Raw genomic sequence first — 19,049 nt, 5'->3', positions numbered from 1 at the left:
GTTATATTTCTTTGAGGAGTATTTTTATTTGTTTCTTTGTTTTAGTAGGCAGTTATATTGGTTGGACTTAAACTATGAATCTGTCTCTTAGCAATGCAAATCTCATCTCAATTTATCTTTACATGGAGTTTATCCAGATTCAGGTTCAGGAATGTAAGAGTTTTTCAAATCAATTTTTATTATTTAAAAATCATTCTGGTAGAAGTTTTTCTTAATTATTTTTCTGAATTGTCATTTAATAATGAGAATTTTACCCGAGACATTTAACATTTGATGCTTATTTCACTAAAAGTCAGTCTCTGGGGCATACTAAAAAAGAAGCAGCATTATTGGTTTTATAAAAGATGATATTTAGCAGATGTCAATATTCCAAGTTATTATTATTACTTTTTTACCCAAGTGTAAACTCAGGGGTCAGTCATGAAGACAAATTCAAAACAATAAAGCAGAGTCTACCTGAATCCAAGACATGGAGCTAGATGTAAACTTTGCACACAATTATATCCCTGTTACAGAGGCTGTACTCTGCTGTAGCAGAATAATTTACATGTGGTCCACAAACACCAGACAGCTTTATTTTTTAAAAGAAATTATGAATTGAGAGTCAACCTTAGAGACTCAGTACTCAGTCCTAACTAAGGTTACATTTCAGAGTTTTAGAGCTGGAAGGAACCTCAGAGACAAGACAAGGCCAGAAAGTTTAGGAAATTTCCCTCTACCTTTTTTTGGACAATCCTAGGAGGAGTGACTTTGGGATGCCAAACTAAAAACCCTTTTCTTTCGAGATGGAAAACTATCATTTGCTCTGGTTTTTAACAGAGTATTTTACCTTTTAGTGCCTACATCAATTTTATCTATAAAATGGAGTTAATTGCCTATCTTGCAAGGTCATTTAAGAGATTAAATGGTTGGCACAGAGTAGGCATTCAATATTTTGTTTTCCATTTCCAGAATTTAAGGTGTCGACATAAAGGTAGCTAAAGAGAAGATTGCTTATTCTTATTCTGTTGTGTAAATTCTCTTGGGTAAGGCCTCAAAGGAAAGTTCTATCAACATTAAAGCAGAATTTTCAGAAGAAAATGATCACAGGAAGGCCACGGAAGGGCATAGTAGTAACTTTAAATAGAGGTCACACTAAATGAGAAAGGTGAAACTGAGCATGGGATTTTTATTAGCTTTGCATTTCTCTTATTTCCGTATTTCCACTCTCAGAAACTCGTCATCGTAGGAAAGTTCGGTTAGGTTGTTAAATTGTGTACAGGACCATTGGAAGAAAAGGATGAGAAGAGGAGGCATAGAAGAGCTGAGCTCTAGGCACACTAGTCTTTGAATTCTGGCACTCAGAGCCTGGCACTAGGCAGGAATTTAATAAATATTTGTCAAAAAATGACTAGAGATACTCTTGCATTCATATTTGCAGAATCTGGATTTGTTTTGGTGTTACTCTGCCAAGTGAAATCTAGTGTGCTGGTAGCCTGAGGGCTCTCATTTTGTTTACAATTACCTATTGAAGTAAGTTCAAGGCTCAGACTTGTCCAGACAGGAGGAATCCCAGAGGTGGGGAGGTAGATTCCATTCGTTCTCTGCTCCCAAACTTTATTTCCTCCATCTGTCCCCAGGGGATTTGTCCAAGCTGGGTCCAGGTTCAATTCATCCCCTTACCCAGATCCACACTTGGCTCTGTGTTTATTGTAATTATTCACTAAATGTTTGTGGAACGAGTGACTGAAAGGCACTAAATCTGTAGGAAGGCAAAAAGAAAGGTTGTGATGTACTAAAGCCACCCTGATGGGGAATTTGTAATGAATCAGCCAAGGACCAGGGTAAACAGATGGCTGTTCTGCTGAGCCTGAGCCCCAGCAAGTTTATCTGGTTAGTGTCTAGACTTCCTTGACTAGGAATCAACCTAGATCTGTTTCAGCTCTTACTGTTCTTGATCTAACTTTGCAGAAAAAAAGTTAATTTTTATCTTAGAAACCTTCTTCCTGGGGTACCTATCTAGCTGCCTTGTGAATAAGATGACGATCTGTCATTTTGGAATAATAGTCTAAGAGGAGATGTGATAATTACAACATTTGATTTTCTTTATTGATTTTCTTTGTGCTTTCACATGTAGTTTCTGGTTTTATCCTCATAAGGACATTGTAAGAAGAGCAGGTATTATTATCTTGCTCATCTTCCACATGAATAAACTGCATTGCATCTCAGAGAGTCATTATAAATATTGCAAGGCCTTATAGAAATGGCAAGTGACAGAAACAGGATGTTTAATCCAAGTTTTGTGTTTCCTTTGTTTATACTGTACTGGCTATTATAACAATGAGCATCGTTTTTTGAACATATATTATTAAGCACTGCAATTAAATCTTTTCTCTCTTAGCCACATACATGTCTTATTCATTTACATCCTTTCAATCTTGGTTTTCAGTGAGGCCTTCCTTAAGTACATATTTATAAATTTTATTAATATCATACCTCTTTACTTCTTATCATCTTCTCTGCTTTATCTGCTTATAGTTTATTGTCTATGTATTTATATTTTTATTGTGTATCTTCCCCTGATAAAATATAAGTTCCACGAGGACAAGGGAGTTTGCCTGTTTCATTCTTCGATGTATACCCCACACCATTAAAGGATGCTCAGTGAGTATTTGTTTGAATTAACAATTCTAAAAAAAACTGTACAAGGCTTATCAATAAGGAAAATTATGCATAAAAATTTACTGTCCAAGGTCACCCAAGTATATTAGAGAACATGATTTTGAGTTCAGTGCTCCTCTGTGTTTTCAAAATTTTGTTTTTTAAGGTCTAAGGGAGGCACTGCAGATGCTGTTACAGAATATAAGGGACCAAGTTCTGTTCTCCTCACTTCTTTCTCCATCAATTCACTTGTTGCATATATTGGGATTTTATTTTCTTAAGTGACTTACTTAAGAAAAAAAGAAAAATTTATTAGCAACTACTATATCCTCCCCCCGCCCCATGCACATTTGAATTTCAGTTTGTTTTTTACATGATGCAAAAATGTCGTGATCAGGGAATATTCCTTTTGGTTTGGAAGAGGTAAGAAAATATCAAGTATTTTTACTGGAGGGAGAAAATTTGTGGTGTTTGGTATCTCCTCTAAAAACAGAAATTGGGTTTCTTCTTTTGGAAGTTCAACTCCTGAGTGTAGGGATGACATTGAAATAATTCCCTGTGTGATGTTTTATAGAGATAGGGGGATGGATGGATAAACAGGACTGTGATCTCTTTGAGGAGGTGGATTCTGAGCATACCTCTGCTAAGTGACAGGCAGGTGATAAATTCAACAAACATTTGTTGAGGACTTATACACTTGGCATTGGAGGAAGAGAAATATAGGGCTTATCCCAAGGATCTTGTTAAATCACAGGAGACATTTGTTCATACATTTAATATATCTTGCTGATCTCTTGAAGGTGGTGTCCCAAAGAACAGAGATGCCCTCTTTGGGAAATCTTGATTATGTTCATGAGAGGCAGGATGGTAGGCTAACTGGACAGTGTTTCTTCTAGTCTGACAGTACTTTCCATTACATTTAAGTTACAGATGTTTTTCTAGAATCCTAATAAATGGTGAATGGATGCAAGAATTAGTACATAAGTAAATCGCTTGGCATGTTAGAAAGGATCATTTATTTGGCAAGATAGTTGGCGCTCATTTAACAAACATTACTTCATATGCTTCATATGAGCTATCATTAAGTTTTTATCACAACCTTGTGCTATAAATGCAATTCTTCTTCCTATTTTAGAGTTGAGAAAATTAAGACTCCAATGCATTCAGTAACTTCCCCACATCATACTGAATTAGGTGATAGGATTGGGATTTCAGCCAAAGTGGCCTACCTCTAAAACCCACATTCTTCATGGTGTTTTGAAACCGTGTGTTGTGTCCCTTCGCACACTTTTTCTGCTGCAAAATCCTCTGTAGGTTTTCAGTTTTTAAAAGAAAGGTGGTTTATTTTCTCTTGAGAGTCTTACACATCAACCAATGTAAGATAAATAGTATGTCTAAACATCCTAAGTACTATGATGAAAACTCAGCTGCTAAACGAGGAAAGAATGGAGTTTAAACACTGCAGTCATGACAGGGGTGAAACAATAAGGGCGGTGCTTTCGGAGCTGTGGGCCACAAGCCTTTTAGCTCTCATAAATCACGAGGATGTGGATGTACTGGAGCCCTATGAGCAGGCCCATTATGTTACTAATGGGTTGTCCTGCAGAAACATAAACAAGATATAAAAATGAATGAAGCCCTCGATGGCTCTTTTGTCTTTCTGAACCATTCATCATTATTCCATTATTACCATAACCTGAAGACAGTTGGTTATAATTTCTGTCATGGTGGAATTTCTATTGGACTGTTGGGGCTTTGTTTTGTTTTTAAATAAATATCCCCCTAAATAAGAAATTTTGGCTAATTGGGTGAGTGAAAAACTGCAGCTGTTGGGCTAGTAGGTAGGAGTAAAGTCTCACATAGGGTGCTTCCTTTCCATCCCACAGGAGAAACTGGAAAGAACTTGGCATTCTTGGCGTGGAGCTGTGGTTGGCAAAGCTCTCGTTAGTACAGCTTCCTGGGAGTCAGTGGTCTTTAGACACTGCTTGGGATTCCCACATTTCTTTCCTCATATGAAATTTTGATAATAATCAGAAACATATGGAGACTGCTCAGCTTGTTTCTTAAGAATGAGGTGGTCCTGACAGCTACTCATCTCATTATTTAAAAATGACAATTAGGAATCCGAAATATTTAGCAATCTTGTTTATGTTTTAGGGGAAGTATGTATGAAACCCATGTCCTGTATCCTTGTATATGTTTGGAAGTTAAAATATGTGTGTATGCATGCATGAAAGCTTAAATTCCTGTACTAAATATAGACCAGCTGACTTCAGGGGTACATATTGTACATTAGCTAATGTGTGTGTCTGGTGTTGAGATAAGCCTAGATAATCCTGTTTCTCTCTCTCTCTCTCTTTCTCTCTGTCTCTCTCTCTCACACACACACACACACACACACACACACACACACACACACCCGTGCACGTGCACACATGCATACATACTCATTTTTAGATAATATTCTCTCCTTAGACACAAAAAGTGTATATGGGTTGTTTATATATATGAGTTGTATTCTGTGCACATATTTACACTCTATATGTTTAGTGTTTATTTTTACACTTGTGTTTGTACTCCTTTTGGGGGCGGGTTGGGGGCTTAGGATTGAGCCCAGGGTCTCATACGTGGTACACAAGCTCTTTACCGCCAGCCACCCCCACACCCCCATTTATGAGATACATCTATACCCACTATAGGAAATGGATTTGTTATAAACACTATTACCACCACATACTATTATCTAAGGCTTGAAAAGTCTGGTTATAGATTTGTATGTGCTGTTATTGCTTTGGCAGAAACCCTAACTAGTTTACTTCCTCATTCCTTTCATTCCTTTGCTTTCTGTTACCACTCTTGGCAAAGAAGCCAATGAAATGAGCTGCTATAAACATTGATGTGGCTGTGTCACTTAGTATGCTGATTTTAAGACCTTTCAGTTTAAGCCAAGGATTGGGATAGCTGGGTCAAATGGTGGATCCATTCCAAGTTTTCTGAGGAATCTCCATACTGCTTTCCAGAGTATAATTTTCAACCCCACCAGCAATGTATGAGTGGACCTTTTCCCCCCACATCCTCACCAACACCTATTGTTGCTTGCATTCTTGATAATAGCCATTCTAATTGGAATGAGATGAAATCTTAGCATAGTTTTGATTTGCTTTTCTCTTATTACTAGAGATGTTGAACATTTTTCCATATATCTGTTGATTGCTTGTCGACCTTCTGTGAAGTGTCTGTTCATTTCCTTAGCCCATTTATTGATTGGGTTATTTGTATTCTTGGCATAAAGTTTTTTGAGTTCTTTATAAATTCTGGAGATTAGTGCTCTATCTGAAGTGTGTGTGGTAAAGATTTTTTCCCACTCTGTAGGCTCTCTCTTCACATTGTTGATTGTATCCTTTGCTGAGAAAAAGCTTTTTCATTTGAATCCATCCCATTTGTTGATTCCTGCTTCTATTTCTTGTGCTTTGGAAGTCTTGTTAAGGAAGTCTGGACCAAAGCTGGCATGATGAAGAATTGGGCCTACTTTTTCTTCTGTTAGGTGTAGGGTCTCTGGTCTAATTACTAGGTCCTTGATCTATTTTGAGTTGAGTTTCATACAGGATGAGAGATAGGGGTTTAGTTGTCATTTTGCTGCATATGGATTTCCAGTTTTCCCAGAACCGTTTGTTGAAGAGGCTATCTTTTCTCCAGTGTATTTTTTGGCACCTTTGTCTAGTATGCGATATTTGTATTTATGTGAGTTTGTCTCTGTGTCCTCTATTCTGTACCATTGGTCTACCTGTCTATTTTGGTGCCAATATCATGCCATTTTTATTACTAATGCTCTGTAGTATAATTTAAGGTCTGGTATTGTGATACCCCTGCTTCACTCTTCCTGCTCAGGATTGCTTTGGCTATTCTGGGTCTCTTATTCTTCCAAATGAATTTCATGATTGCTTTCTCTATTTCTATGAGGTATGTCATTGGAATTTTAATTGGAATTGCATTGAATCTGTATAGCACTTTTGGTAGTATAGCCATTTTGGCAATATTAATTCTGCCTATCCAAGAACATGGGAGATCTTTCCATCTTGAACCAACCTAGATGCCCTTCAATAGGTGAATGGATAAAGAAACTGTAGTATATATACATACACAATGGAATATATTCAGCCATAAAGAAGAATAAAATTATGACATTTGCAGGTAAATGGATGGAGTTGGAGAATATCATGCTAAGTGAGATAAACCAATCCCAAACCAAAGGCCAGATGTTTTCTCTGATAAGTGGATGATGATACATAATGGGGACAGAGAGAGGGAGTAAGGGAAGAACAGAGGAAGGATGGATTGTCTAGAGGGAAATGAGGAGTAGGAAGGGGGAAAGGGGTAGGAAAGGATAATGGAATGAGACAAACATTATTACCCTATGTACATGTATGATTACGCAAACGGTGTGACTATTTCACGGACAACCAGAAAAATGGAAGTTGGACCCCATTTGTGTACAATGAGCCAAAACAGGAAAAAAAAAAAAAAAAAAAGAAGCCAATGAAGGAGCTGGTACTGTTTTTCCATCAGTATGGGGGACTGGATGCTGTAGGCGGGCACAGCTAGAGGGGATAGGCTGCAGTCAGCAGAGAAGTGGGTGGGACCTTTGGGGCAGGGTCTGAAAGGCATGTCAGCTCCCACTCTGATGTGCATCTTTCCTTACACCCATTGGAACTTTAGCTTTTCACCAAACTCTGCAATCTATCTGTGTGCAGATGCTTTCTTCCCATGAAGCAGATCCTTCAAACAACTTTGGTTTTGGACTTTGTGCTCAAACACTCCAGCTTCATTTAACTAGAGGCAAATAGATTGAGTCTAAGTCCTCATTCTGAAGATCAGGAAGACTTTACCATGAGAAATGAACATTTCACTAAAAATGGAAGCAAACCCATTTTACTCACAATTCCAGTGTCTCAAGACTGAATAGTATTACGAAATGTGGATGATTTCTCCAGCCCTTTCCTCACTTACCCTTCACCCCTAACTCCATTCTGCACCCGAAACTGCTCTCCTTTTAGACAAATAAAATAACCTCAAGTCTTCTGTGCTGGCAGAATGTGGAAACACAAACGGGGCTCCGAACATTTTCTGAAACCTGGTAAACAACTTAAGAAGAACTGTTCCATCCCTAATCTATTCCTTGGTGCAATAGGAAATACTTTGGTAATGATGTGAAGGCATTAATTGCTGCTGATATGAGGAACCCCTAAGCTGGCTAAATGCTTTGAAACTCTGGACCCATACAACAACATATGGTATGATGGAATTGGAAGGTTACCAAGTGCTACACCTTTATTTTTATATTAGAAGACTGGGCAGGTAGGGATCATGTTGAAATAACTGTTCATGGACATTTGCGCCAGGTTACTTAAGCAGCCTTTAGTTCTTTTATATGCTGCAAAGTGTATGCTGGTTCTTCTATGAAATCCTCAGAAAGTGTTTCTATCACAACCACCAACTTCCAGGTCAGGTCTACTATACACCAGTCTCTTTGAGAAGGCATAAGCGTGCATCCTTTGGAAACAAGCCACCGATAGAGAGCAGACATGCTCTGGTTCTCTGTTAGCAATCCGGCTTGTCATCAGTTAGGGGATGAGAAGACCTTCCTAAATCCAGCTGTGAGTTAGAGAGTGATATTAGATGCAGCTGGCAAGGGAACACACGGAATAGTTCAGAGAAGGATATAATAAAATTATTGTGGTTGAGGAAAATATCCTCATTCCTCTAGTGTGGAACCCACATGGGAAACATTTCTTTTGTTGTTGTTTCTAGCAAGTCTTAAGAGCAGGCACTGTGTTTCTCACCAACATTCAATGTTTATACCTCATCTAAGTGATGTGTGGGGTGTTGTTTTGTGTGTGTGTGTGTGTGTGTGTGTGTGTGTGTGTGTGTATAAGTGAACTTGTACCTCTCAATCGCCACTTAAAGCTCAGCTGTCTGCCTGTATAGTAAAGGCCCCCACATCACAGAACTGTTTGCCATTGCTAAGTATCTTGAGCTAAAGCCTAGAAGGGTCTTTTCTTTGTTGAGTGATAGAAGAACTTACCAACTGGCTTAATGATTCAAAGCTAGGACCAGAAGGGACAGTGCTCCTACCCCTTAAAGCGGTCACAGCATACTCAAGATTCCAATAATATGGGTATTCAAGGGTAAGTCTTCGATAGTTGAAGAAATCAAGTGCTTCATTTTGTACTGTTTTCCTTTAGTTTTAAAAGGAATCTATATTGTGGAAGTTTAAGCTCTCCAGATATGGAAATGCCCTGTGCGTTAGACTCTGTCTCTCAATCATCTGCCTATGAAGAACAAGCAGAGATGTTATCCTCACTGATATTGAGCTCTCCTGCCAGTCCATAAGATGGCACAATGTTATTCTCCATTGGAAAGGTTAAATCAAGTGAATATCATTAAGAAAGAGCTACTGGAAACATCCAGACTTTTTTTTTCTTTTTTTTTTTCAAATTTTAGAGACGGTCTCAAGATTGCCTTCCCAGGAACTCAATTTAATAGGTTTTTGGCCAGCGCAGGTAAGGAAGTGTTTTGTGTAGCAGAGTTTTGTTTCCTTGCCTTCTACTCCATTGCTGGTCTAATTGTCACTTGCTGGCAAGTGTTTGCTCAATATGCTCTCAGAGGAACCTGTGAAGAACAGCAAAATGCTCCAGGTCAGGTTTCGTCCTTCATTTACACAGCAGGCCAGGCTTTGGCCTGGGCTTCGCAGGCTGGTTGGTGATGAGATGGTATTTGCATTGGATATGGGAAGGTAGTTTGGGCTGAAGTGAAATTTCAGGTTCCCAGTCGCTCCATCTCCAGGTCGCCTAGCGGCCCCTCTCAAAGTGCTTCCACGAACACTATTCAAAAGTGATGCGCAGATATTCATACTCAAAATGAAAGCTTTCACAGTAAGAGGAGTTTGCATTTCTTTTCCAGAATGGAGTGTGTCTTTCATAAGCCACCAGAGAATTCCTAAGTTTGTGAACCTTGGCATCCCCCACTTTCTTCTGTGATTAATATTCTGTACAGATTTACCTACAAAGTTGTGAGATAAAATGTTGGAGAATTTTCTATATGCGATGCCTCCTGCTCTCTCCTTCCCCAATTCTCAGATCGTCCATTCTTTGGAAGGTCAAGATGAGGTTGGACTTTTTTTTTTTTTTTTTAATCTTATAAAGGAACAGGCTGAAAGCCTTCAAGGCCTGAATTCTTGCTTATTTCAGATTTAAAGGAGCTCAGCAGCTCCCATTACAGAGAAGTGAGGAGAAGTGGGCCAGAGCCTGCCCTTCTCATTGTTGCTTTGTTATGATCTGGTGGTTAAGGGTAGAGTCGGGCGAAAAGCAGGGCAAGAGCCCATGGAGATCCTGCGCTGACAACCTTGTCTTTCAGGGGGACTGGGTGTGCATGACCAAGACTCTCCTGGAAAACCAAATACAAACTGCTACCCAAACCAGGCCCCATCAGGACCTTTCAAGCACCCCTGTGTTGTGCTTCAAGAGAGAACTGCTGCTCTCAACATTTCCCAGGGCCCGGCCTCCTCCATGTCTCAGGCATGTCAGCACTTGCCTTCTGTTTTTTCCATTGTACTTTGCCCAGCTCAGCTCAGGGGCCCCACCTCTCACAGGATCAGGATATGTGACCCTGGAGCCCAGACAGCCTAGCACATAAATCTTCCTGGTCCACCTGCAGATTATCTGTCAGCAGCTGCCCTGCTTCTCCCTTGGATGGGCTATTCTCACACATCCATCAGACAACCTGCAGCCTTCATGGGTGACTGAAAATTCAGATTGGCCCTGTTCCACCTCTGTGTCTTCATTTGTCTTGTCACATATCACTGCCTGCTATGGTCAGGCTCTGCTCTGTTGGGTACTTGATGAGGCCCAAACCAGTTGTGAAGAACAGCTGTATCATGATAATGACTGTCTTAGTTCATTTTCTGTTGTTATAACAGAATACAAGAGACTAGGTGATTTATAAACAATAGAAGTTTATTCAGCTCATGATTCTAGAGGCTGAGAAGCTTGCCACTGTCATCTAGTAAGGGCTTCATACTGTATCATAACATGGAAGAAGGGCCAGTGACCACATGCAGGACAAAGAAAAATTCAGCCAACTCATTCTTTTGTTCAGGAACCCACTTTCCCAACGACAGCATTAATCTAATCTTGAGGGCAGAGTCCTCATGACACAATCACCTCTTAACAGTTTTCACCTCTTTTGTTTTTGTGTTTGTGGGATACTGGATATTGAAACCAATATTCATGGATGCTAAATAGGTCCCACCTCTTAATACTGTTAATGGCAATGAAATTTTAAGTTGATTTTTGAAGGGGACATAACAATGGCCACTTGCCATCAGGACACCTATCTGAATAGGTGTTCTCTTTTAGACAGGGTTATAGTCTAAACATTCGTGTCCCTACAAGTTCATACCTTAAAGCCCTGAACCCCAATGTGTTAGTATTAGGGTTAGGGACTTTGGAAGGTGATTAGGTTCAAATGAGGTCATGAGATCAAGCCCCATAATGAGATTTGTACCTTTACATAAGAAACGATAGAGACCCCGGAACATTTTGCATAAGAAGGGAAAGAGAGACACTCTCTGTCATGAGAGGAAGCTAAAAGAAGGTAACCATCTGCAAACTGGGAAGAGGGTCTCAACAGACTGATTCTGCTGGCATCTTGATCTTTGATTTCCCAACCTACAGAAATAAATCTTTGTGTTTTTTTGTGTGTTTTTTGTTTTTTTTTTTTAAAAACACCCACTCTATGGTATTTCATTTTAACAGCTGAAACTGATGAAGACAATGAGGATTGCTCCAGAGCAGCTGATACTACCTGGGAGGCAAGTTAAGATAGGGAATTAGACAGGCCCTGAATTTCTGATCAGCTTGAACCAGATATGAACAGTATTCAGGTTATTTGCCTTTTTCTAGACTCTGAAGGTTTTTCCACTGTGGCAAATAATGTGTGAGGGCAGAAGCATACAGTAATTAATATCTTTAAGTCTCTTTTAGGCAAGTGTGAATGCTTGCCTAGCATGTGGTAGAATGCTTGCCTAGCATGAACAATGATCTCCAGCACTGCAAAACAAACAAAACAAAAAGTCCTTTCTACATATTAGGTACCATACTGAATAAAAATGCACAGTGCAGTGGTCCAAGAGCTTGAATTTGATCTGATTATTCTGTTTATTGGCTACGTGACTATTGGCAAGTCAATCCATTGGAATTGCTGAGGGCTATTGTGAGGATTCAAAGGCATCAGGTAAAGTCACACTTGGCACAGTGCCTGGAATATATAGTGAGCAATCAATTAATGCTGACTATTGCTGTATTATTGGTTTGTTGGGAAAACAGGTTCTCAAATGAGGAAGGATCAACAATATAAAGCAGGATGTGAGTGGAGCAGATGTTGAATCCTAGGAAAAGGGGAGCCTGAGAAGACTTTAAAGAGGGCAGAATTGGGCTATGAGCAGAATTTAGATCATTTAATCTGAAAAAGTTCATATATTTCTACATATTGAAGGAGTTTGGAATTAGGAGAAATAGTCTGTTTTTTCTGTTTTTACTCTGCATGAACTTGGGCAACCCCCTGAACCTTGAGTTCCTTGATTATTAAATGCAGTAGGGAATACCTGCTTTTCCTAGCCTCCAGGGTTGTCGGAAGGTGCAAATGAGACAACTCTAGAAAAAATGCTTTGAAAGTGATACAGCTAAAGCAAAAGTGAAGTCATTATTAGATCCTTAGACTCAGAAGAAGAGGATGCCTGAAGAATCCCAAGCTGCCTGAGACTGTAATTATCTCCCCGCCATATCATGGTGTGTGTTGGCCACTCACCTTTCTCAAGCACAGTAAGTGCTCTTTGGATCCTCCATTTGAATACCTAAGCCAATTCTTTAAGTTCCCCAAATGATAACTACATTAACAGGAAATAATAACAACAAGAGTTAAAACAACAGCCACTGCCATTTATTTGGCATCTCTAGTACATTCAGCACTCTTAAATATTTTGCAAACTTTATCCTCCTTAGTTCTCAAACAACCTCAGGAAACAGCTATTATTTTTTAGAAGCAATTAAGTCGAGGTTTAGAGAAAATTTCACCTAGTCTCCTTTAGCTTGGAAATGATGGAGTTGAACTTAACTCATTTATTTGTCCCCAAAGTCTAAGCTCTTTGTGCCATTTGCTATTAATCTAAGAAAATATTTTCCCCCAGGTCTGGTACCAGGTTTCCTCAGTAGAAATAACCATGAAAATGTGTCAAATGGACAAGATGGTTAATATTCAGGTGGTTCCTCTTCCTTTTCTTACAGCTGTATTGTTGAAAAATTTGAACTCCACAATATTGCCCATTCAGCTCCACAGGCACTTTCTAATCCAGAAACTGAGGTCTAACAATAAGAATGAACCCTGGTAATCATCCTCTGCTTTCTATATTCATTGTTTCATTTGAACTCATGAGAAACCCTTTAAAGGGTATTATTCTAGTTTCATTCATGAAGAAACCAATGCTAAGGGAAGTCAAGGAACTTGCCCAAATGTCCAGTGAGTAAGTGGTAGAGCTTTATATCTCTCTGGATTACAATGATTACTACTAGCTATTCAGCCAGGACCAAGAGCATTTCATATATCCTGTGTGTGTGTGTAACAGGCAACAATGAGGAAGTTCTACCTTGAATGCCATGGTGCAATGCTGTTCAGAGGTGTTATATAATTGTGTGCTCGGCTTATACTCAAAATTATTTCTGTGTTACAGACATTTAAATAAGGAAACCCAGAAACTTGCTGGAAAACAAAACAGAAGGTTACTTTTGAGTAGTAAGACTGGAGTTGAAGGAAAGAGGAACCGGCTATTATTAAATTCTTATCACGGCACAAAGGTTTTTGAATGTCAAATGTTAAACTCTTCTACATTCAATAGGAATTTTCCTATGAATCTTGAGGCCCCTAGGGTACATTTCCTGTCTGTGCTTGTCAGCTTCATTGTTATGTATTTTAAATAAAGCTTTCCTTAACATTGAAACTCCTTCCGGCCCTTCCTTTTAGGAAGCAGACATAAATAAAATGTGTACAGTGCCTTTGCAGATTTTTTTTTTTGTTTTCCTTTACCTTTTTCTGACCATGTGCCCATCCCCCACTCCCAAATTGTCAGAAGTGTAAAGCTAAGGTAAAAGAGCTTTTCAAAAAGGAGACTCTGGGGAAGTATGCAAATGACAGAAATGTCTATGGGAAAATTAAGGGAGAGGAAATTCAGCAAAAAGAAATTCATTGATGTTGTGATGAAACGTTGTCACTGGAGATGATGACAAATTAGAATCCGTTCCCATGGGGACCATGTGCTACCTACTGATCATTTGACCCATGGCTGGATGTTGGCTAGCCTAAGAATTGACCCAAAAGATGACAAGATGGTTTTAGTCCTGTTGTCTCATCAGCATTCAGGAACCCCTTAGGGGATGAAGGGGAAAGGATAAAGAAGGATAAAAGATGAAAGCTGAGCTGTGGAAAGAAAAATGTTTTTAATTACACTGAGGAGGATTGTGGGTCCACCTGTAGCTTTTTGTTGAGAATGTCCTTTGTTTTCTCCTGTCTGCAGGGATCATGGCAGGATACAGACCCAGAGTCTGTCTGGCCTCTTGGACGGTTTCACAGTGGTTAGCTGGTCCTCTTCAGTTTAACAGACACATTCAGGATTTAATCTCTCTGTGGGCTGTCTTTAGTCTAAGAGATTCTGTTATGCTTGCTGAGCAACCTGGGTTTGGTTAGCATGTTAAAAGAGATTGCTTCTTAGAGTTGGGGTTGGGGGAGGATGGGAGCAAACCCCTGCAGTGGAGCATGAGGTGAGGTTTCCATAGTGAGTTACCATCACACTCCTTGTCAGAGAGCGGGAGCTCACCTCTGGAGGCCAGGGGTCCAGGGAGGCCAGAGCACCCCTGCAGAGTCAAGAGACCTATAAGCTTCACATGCCTCAGTCTCTTCTTGGAAAATGGAAGTTACACTTTCCCGTTGTGATGACAGATATGTAATTAAGGTGAAAATTCTGAGGAAAATATTGATTTCCGAAATTCATTTCCTGATGGAGAGGAACAATACATCACCTCTGTTCTCTTTCCAGGTCACAAACAGACTAACATTTTAAGACCCTTGAGGCCTGGGGATGTAGCTCAGGGATAGAGTGCTTGCCCAGCGTGACAAGGCCATGGGTTTTATCCCCAGTACTGCAAAAAATAAGTGAATAAATAAAGACCTTGAATTATTAGAACAATTTAAGTTAGGTAATTTAATTAAGCATTGTTTTGTGGATTTTTGGTTTTGGGGGGAATTCATTATTTCAGTTTTTCTGTATCCCTTTTTATGTTGGTGATAGAAAAATCAGCAATTCTAAACTTCCTCAAAGTACTTGATTTTCATAGGAATTTAGAAGAATTCTAAATGAAATCATATTAATTTTTAAAAATCTAATTCTTTTTATAAAGTAATGAGGCTGCCAAGATTATAGTATCCTGCCGAGAATTCCATAGCATTTGTTAAAACAGAATTGAAAAGAAATGGGGGAGAGAGTTGATTTCTGTGTACTACAGAGAAACAGTGTTGAATAAAAGTTGAAGCTTGGGCTCTACAGTCAGACTAGTGGGTTTGAATTCCAACTATGTAGGCTTGTGACCTTGAACAAGTTATTTAACCTTCACTGTCTGCTTTTGGGAAATGGACGTATGTACCTTATAGAGTTGTGTGTGTGTGTGACAGATAGATGGACAGAGACACAGATAGATACACAGGGTCTTCCTATGTTGCTTAGGCTGTCCTTGAACTCAGACATAAGCAATCCTCCTGCCTCAGTTCCTGTGTACTTAGGATATAGGACAAGGCCACTGTCCCCTGCTGTAGGGTTCTTTAAAGGATTAAATTGTATATGCTTGTGAGATCCTTTGAATAGTGACTTAATGCATAGCACTCAGCAAATGCTGTCAACTGTTTTTCTGGTGTTTTGAATGTCACTACATGAAAGACTGGGGAATTTCAGACTGAGAGGTGGAGAGAGCATGCATGTGAGACCCGTTGTTAAGTATCTTGTGTATCTGGACTCTATATAAGCTATCTCCACTGATAGGGATGCAGCTTGGGGGCCTGAGGGCCTCCGTAACACTCTGCTCTGTGCCTTGCCTGCTTATGCTCACAGGACTTCCCAACCTGTGAGATTTGTTGTATTTTAATATCTCAAGTCACCATTGCAACTTTTTTTTCCCTCAAAGATTTGGTTTGTCTAAGGTGCCATAGCCAAGCAAGTGAGCACACAGGTTTTACAGACAAGACACTCCTGAGACACTCTTTCACTTATTTTGTGACTTTGGGCTAGTCACATAACCTCACTGACATAAAATGAGAATACCTGCCCTGTCAGGTCCTCATGCCTAGTGTATAGTATATAAGTACCTCTATATGATAGCTATTATAGTTTTCTGAAGAACCCTAAAGTCTCTTTGTGACAGGTGTATAGTCCACAGGGTACAATCTTGATCACTTTGATGATCTAGATGCAGTGCCTGTATTTGAGCGACTTTGTTCAGCTTAGCTTTAGTATACCTCCCCTAGGATGGAATTTCTGGCTATCCTTGGATGTTTCAGTTATCTGTTGCTACATAACAAATGGCCCAAAACTTAGTGGCATTAAAAAATATTTCTTTATGCTTAAGGATTCTGTAGCTCAAGAATTTGAACTAGGCCCAGCACTGATGGCTTATTTCTGCTCCGTGTAGTCTGGAGAGACATCAGGGTAGACCCCAAGGGCTCGGATTATCTGGATACCTCTTGAGTCATGACCAGAACCTGTGCTGAGAAGAATTGAAGACATGTTCATCCAAAGCTGCCAACCAAGCATGGTCTCTCAGTGTTTCTTGGATTCTTTAAGCATGGTAACTGAGAGATACCATGAGTGTGAGCATCCCAAGAGTGACAGGTAGAAGGCCTTTCACTGATCTGCTTTGGCAGTTCCACAGTGTCACTTTCTCTATACTCTACTGGCAGAAACCATCATAAGCCTACTCAAATTCTAGCAGTGGGGATAGAAAGAATGTAGACTCCACCCTCAAAGGGGAGACATGGTTAAGAACTTACAGCAGATTTTTATAAAAATTACCACACTGGGTTTATGGCTCCATCTTGAGACATGTTAGGTCTCCTGACCTAACAAAGCAGGCCATATAACCTGTATGGCAAGTTCTCAGCACTGCCTTTATATAGAGAAAGCAGCCAAAATAATATGCAAACACGTGAGTGTGTTCTAATAAATTTTTATTTGTGAATACAGAAACTAGGATTCCGTGTAATTATTAAATATTATAAATGTCATTTTTTAAAAAGAAAAATCATTTAGCTGGGGATGTAGCTTAATGATAGAACTTACCTAATATGCACAAGGCCCTAAATTCAATCCCCAACACCGAAGGGGAGGGGAGTCAAACAATGCAGTAAAGAGGGGAAAAAAACAAACAAACAAACCCAAACTTTAAAATGGAAGAGTCATTCTCAGCTCATGGCCTATACAGAAGCAGGCCTTGGACCAGAGAAAAATATTTAACTTTTAAAAGATCTGACTTTTTATGGTTAGAATTCACCAAATGTATAAAAAAAAAACCCTGAGCATTTCCCAAGTGCAGTTGATTACAAATCTTATTTTATTTTAACATGAAATGGTGAAGATACTATTTGGAAATTCAGTTCTTTCAAGTATACTTTATTTTCATTCTGTTCCAAAACATTTATTACCAAATGATAGACTACACTCTTGATACCTCTAGGTAGCCACTCATGATATTTATTTTAATTTTAATCAGAATTAGAATCTAAGAAAAAGATAAGAGCTTCTTCTTGATGGTATATCTATAAACATATATTGTTGTATATTTAAAAAATAAGTATCCTGTTTTTAAAGAGGTTGTTTATCCTTAGACCAAAAGATAAGGTTGATGAATTGATAACACTCAGGAATGAATCCTCTTTTTTTTTTAACATTTATTAATCTTGAAATATTTTTTTGAATACCTATAATACTAGATGCTAAAGATGTAGAGGCAAACAAACATATATAGCAACTGCCCTCACAGAGCATACAGTCCAGAGGGAAATTGGTCATTAACCATGTAATAGCATTAAGAAGTGGTGTGCATTGTGAGAGGGGTGTGCAGGGCACTGAGAGAATATGCATTAGGTCTTCCAGCTGGACCTGTAGCCTCCCATCCTCAACTGCCCACTGAGTGTGAGAAGAGGACCCTTAGATGAGTGCAAGTGCTGTTGCAGAAACCTAGCAGCACATCTGCTGATAATGCGTGAGCAGTCCTGTCTCTGTATTCAAAATGTATTTAAAGAACTGTAGGCACCTACAATGGCCTCTTTTATATTACTTTCAAGAAGGAACAAAAAAAGAACAAAATGGAAATTTATAAATTTGAAATTTGTTCTATCCCCCCACATCCCTACCCAGTACCTTTTTTTTTTTTTTTTTTTTTTTTTTTGCGGTGCTGGGGAATTGAACCCAGGGCCTTGTGCTTGCAAGGCAAGCACTCTACAAACTGAGCTATTTCCTCAGCCCCCCAGTACCATTTTGAATGAGTACAGAATTAAAATAGAAGAGTTTAGGAACTGTCAACTGAATTACAAATTGGGAAAATTATCTGATTTTTCTCCAAATCCAGGTTTCTCAACTGGGACACTACAGACATTCTGGGCTGGATAATTCTTGGTTTATGGGAAGCTGTCCTGTGCATGGTAGAATGTTTAGGAGCATCCTTGCTGCTACCTGTCTACCTGGTAGTTGTTTCCATTGAGTTGCAACAAGCAAAATTATCTCCCAACATTGGGAAATGGCCAAAGGGGAGCAAAATCACCAATGATCTGAACCAAAGTGTGAAATTCAACTGTTTGTTTTTATTACTGCAGTGACACCAATAAGGAAAATCTGTTTGTTGTTAATAGTAAGAGCTATAGTTCAGGGAGCAGAATGGTAGGTGGACTGGTTCATCTTCCACACATACCTCCTTTGAAAATGATGAAATGAACTTAGGCAACCCATCATCTGATTAAACATTACTCTTATATTCTTTCGTGATGTCTGGAAGTTTTTCTAAACTTTATAATTTGTGCAGTTTTTAGAAAGGTTAAGAACTTCACTTCTTTCACTGATACTCTGAAAGCCCTAGAATTTTTCTGGAACAAAATCAACTTTAAAAATTGGATTGAAAATAACAAGTGAAAGCATTCTGATTTGATTCCGTGTTCTCAGTCTGTATTCTATTGGATTGTGTGAGACACATAACCCAAAGGAGATGATTAGTTCTCCTCTAGTGTGCTGATAATGAATAGCTCTACAAAACCAATTAGCTATA

The 19,049-nt window shown here is 39.1% G+C and overlaps 1 protein-coding gene across 1 annotated transcript in view; it reads left to right on the top strand.

Moving 5' to 3' along the window:
- Positions 1-19,049, top strand: part of Cachd1 (cache domain containing 1) — a 216,731-nt gene that overhangs the window by 94,059 nt on the left and 103,623 nt on the right. The window lies entirely within an intron of this gene.

Source organism: Sciurus carolinensis, chromosome 1 (genome assembly GCF_902686445.1).
Source record: "Sciurus carolinensis chromosome 1, mSciCar1.2, whole genome shotgun sequence".
In the NCBI taxonomy this organism is placed as follows: Eukaryota; Metazoa; Chordata; class Mammalia; order Rodentia; family Sciuridae; genus Sciurus; species Sciurus carolinensis.
This window is presented reverse-complemented; position numbering and strand designations above follow the sequence as displayed.